The following is a 4,294-nucleotide window of genomic DNA, read 5'->3' as shown; positions in this document are numbered from 1 at the left end:
CCCTTGGACCTTCTCTGCCCAGGTCATCAGGACCTGACTCACCTTCAAGGAAGGCTGTGACCATAGATGCCTGTCAGGGCTGAAGCAATGCTGGCAGCTCTCGGAGGCTGCTGTGGAAGACTGGGAAATGAGAAGGCACCTGAGTGCCAGAGAACTGCCAAGCTGCCTTGGGGACAGGCTGGGAGATCTATGGTGGGATGCAGGTGTGGGCAGGACAGGCGGGAGAGAGATGCACATGGAGTCAGGACAGGGAAGGAGAGGTGGGATGAGGATGTGCACAAGGCAGAACAGGCGGGGAAAGATGGGACAAGGATGCACATGGAGTCAGAACAGGCAGCCCCAGCACGAGCACAAGGCCCTGGGAGTCTACAGCCACAGCAAAAGAGCTGTTTTCAGAGGCGGAACCCTATGGCTGAGCCAGGACATCACAAACAGTTTCTAAGGACAGACCTGCAAGGCCTGCCGTCCAGGAAGGCTCATGGGAAAGCAGAGGGTGTCTCACTGAACAGACTCGGTAGCCACCAGTATTAGGCCTGGCAGAAACGTGTGACTGTCACATCACCACAACTGCATGGCATCTGACAGAGAACAAAGAAGCTACCACGTTAACATAGCAGCTTTTTAAGGCACTAAAAGCTGAGCAAGGGAGGGGAACACCAGTGTGATGGAAAATGGGCTCATGCTCTGCTGGGATTGACCCTTCTCTTGCAAGGGCTGCAGGCAGCACCGAACTTGAGGGCAGCAGAGGGGCCAACATCTATGCAAGGGAGCACAAAGCTCAAGTGGGAATATGTGTTTGAAGGAAAAGCCACATATTGGGGAAGGGAAGGGAATTCCTTTCCTTCTTACGCTCTTCCTGGCAGCCAGACCTGATGTTCAGCATGCCAGCATTCAGCAGGCAGTGACACATCCCCAGGTCCTGGAAGACTCAATGCAGCAGCCAGGCAGTACAGAGCAGGGGCTGCCCGGCTGGGGATGGCGCTGCAACCCAGTTTTGGGGCCAGTCAAACCATGTATGAGCTTATATTAACTCCTGAGAGCTTGTGCGTTCTCAGGACAGCTTTCAGAGAGCCCAGCTGCAGCATAGCCTGGGGAGAGTTCAGCTCCCGAGGTGGTGGCTGTCCCAGCCTGGGGTCACAGGAGCTGCTTCCCAGTTCCCTGGTTGGTGTGACCACACTGGTGGCAGCATCTGAGGCAAGACCAGATGCTGGGGCGCAGGCCAGTTCCCTTTCAGCTGGAGGAAGGACAGAGCTGCAGTTGCGGCACCATCCTGGGACTTAGCACTGAAATCAGCATCTGCCATGCAGACTTCCTTCCTCGCCCCCTTTGCTGACTCCCTCTCTGCCTCAGTGCCCCCAGCTGTACAATGAAACCCACAAGGTTTTCTCTGAATGAACTTCAGTGGTAGCATTGCCCACGAGTGGCTTTCTTGGTCCACAGCCCCTATTTCCCCTTGCTGCCATGCTCATGGGGCAACAGCCAGTCTCTCTGCACCAGCCTCTGCACACGGTCCATGGGCAACAGTGCAGGAGGGATTAAAGTGAGGACAGCAAGGCAGGTACTGGTCCTGGAGAGCATCGTGCAGAGGAGTCGTGCATGTGGGTGCAAGCACTGACTTCCAGCTGTGGGCAGGAGGCCAGGAACAGGCAGGAGCCCTTTTTCTCCAACACCTGGCCCAAGCAATGGAGCCCCTGTTTTAGACCAGGGATGCACACCTCTTGCACCACCGATACAAAGAGATACAAGCTTGCAAAGATTTAAGGTGGCCTTTCAGGGCTCCTGGTATCAAAAGAGAAGGAGAGACAAGCAGGGCTAACTGCCAGGGCCAGAGGTTATTTGAAACACAGGCCCCTTCAAAGAAGTCATGTCTAGTCATGACAAAAAATAGTATCAGGCAGGTAAGATGTAAAAGCTCAATAAGACAAACAAAAACAAAACAAAAAAAAGAGCAAAGAAGAGCCAGCAGAAGCAGCCAGCAGTCCTTTTTGCAAAGACGTCAAGAGCTTTACATCTGCCACAAAGTCTGTAGGGTCAATAAGAGAGCATGTCCTCACAGTGAAGGAGTAACATCCCCCAGGGTGGCAAGACTGCTGCAAAGTGTGGCCCAAATGCCAGTGCACTGTGAGGTTTGTGGCAAAATAGGACACATGCATGGCAGTATGCCTAGACCCTGGCATCACAGCAGGACATTGCTCTCTGCCTACACCCTGCCAAAATATGCCCTGCCCGTTCTCCTGGCTGTGCCAGATGTGCAGGGTGCACTCTGCGGCAGGGTGACACAGGGGAGGCAGTGGGACCTGCCAAACCCAGACGTCCAGGGACACCTGCATCCTGTCTTGCTGCAAACAAGCCAAAGCTGTCTTTGTGGCTTTGGGTTTGCCTTGTCTGAACAAAGCATGTAGCTGGTGGACCCACTGGGGACAGCGGCACTGGCTTGCAACACCCCTCCATCCTCTGTGCAGCCCAGGTTACAATCAAGGCTGGATTTTTTTGATGTAAAGCAAAGGGAAGTGTGAAGACTGAAAGAATGAGAGGGCTTCCTGGAAACTGCCTGGGCCACCCTTCCTCCACAGCTTTTGAAATTTCAGATGGAGTAATGAAGAGCTCGTGGAGATGCCATATACTGTTAACACAGGAACTGACAACCATTGTGCTAGGATTGATGCACAGAGGGACCAGGGATGTGATTTTTTTCAGTCTTTTTTAATTTATGGAATTTCCCTACTCATTTCCAAAGATTCCTACTGATAAAGCTTGCTTTTGCAGCCCTTTGATTATTTTGTGAAAGACCCAGATATCACCAAGGAGCAGGGAGAGGTGATATCTGAGTTGCTGCTGTTGGTGGGGCAGGGAGCAGTTGCTTCCCCCCACCTCACAAACCTCCCACACTGAGGCAGAGCACAGCTACCTCCCAGCTGCCTCCCAGGATGTGCCCTGCTCTCTGTGGGTAAGCTTCACATCTGAGCAAAGTAAGTAAAAAGGTAGCTTACTGGGGCAGACCACTGGTCCTAACAGCTCTGTTGCAGAAAGAGATGAAACAGACCAGGGAGAAGAGGCCGAGACTGCCATTCTGAGCACAGGAAGGCACAAGGAAGGTGGCCAGGCAGATTCCAGCTCTGCCCCTGAGAGGCAAAAGACTGCTGGAGTATCTGCCCTCAGGCACCATAATTGCAGAAAAAAAAAAGCCCGATGAGACTTCTAGCATGTTTTGCTCAGGGTCAGATTTTTGGGGTGGCTGGGGAGAGTGCATGTGGAGAGGGTCACCCCACACTGTCCTGCTCGATGCTGCTGAATAAAGGTGTCATAGGGTGTACAAATCAAACAACGGATGTGCATCAGCTGAAATCAGAGCCTGACCCCAGCCTTGGGAGTATTTGGCCTTGCTGCAGACCATAGTAAAAAGGAGGGCCATCACAAGGGGCTTCAGCCTTGCTGCAAAGCCTCAGAGAAGATTTCAGGGCTTGTTTTTCTACAGCTGTGTGTTTCAGCGGGGAAGCAGGCCAAGCACAGCCAGCAAGGGCTGCTGGGTGGCTGGGGAAGCTGGAGCACAAGTTCATGAACTCCTGCCCTGTGCCACCTCTTGATGGTTGGGTCTGCTGCTGTGACCAGTGCCACCAGCCTCCAGCCACACAGTTTCACAAGCAGCCCCTTCCCTGCCCACTGCCATGGCTGTGCCACCTTCTCACCCCTTCATGGTCATTCCCACTCCCACCATGTGTTGGCAACACAACCTGCCACAACCCATGGGCTCCAGGTCCCCAGAGCTCTCATCAGCTTGTTCCTGAGCATCTGATCTCAGTCCAGTCTTGAGCATCCAACCACTCCTGCCAAAACCTTGGCTTTCCTGCCCATGGCATGCACTGCCAGCTAACTAAATGCCACTGCACTTTAGAAGTCCTTTTTTATCATGATTCTTATCAGACAGTAACAAGGTGGCAGTTGTCTGATGTAGTCTCTGCTTGACTTTACTGTGTGAGTATGGAAGCTACATCTTCCTGCAAAACCCCAGCCATGAACCAGCACACCTCACAAGTCCTTCTGGGACTGCTAAGCTCTGTGCCAGGAAAGGAGGCAACCTAGCCGTTGCAGCTAGTAACTGCTCTTGCCAGAAAACCTGAAAACTGTGGTTCTCAGACAAGATATCAGAAAACAGCAAGATTGCAAAAGGGATGTGATGCTTCCTGGGTGCACAGAAGAGAAGAACAAAAGCAACGCTGGCACTGGCAGAAGTTCCCTCTCCAATGAGGAAGCCTCTTGCACCATATGTGATTTCTCTGCGTGGCAGTTTCCTTTC

The sequence above is a fragment of the Falco naumanni genome, chromosome Z (genome assembly GCF_017639655.2).
Source record: "Falco naumanni isolate bFalNau1 chromosome Z, bFalNau1.pat, whole genome shotgun sequence".
NCBI lineage: Eukaryota > Metazoa > Chordata > Aves > Falconiformes > Falconidae > Falco > Falco naumanni.
Note: the sequence above shows the minus strand (reverse complement) of the source record.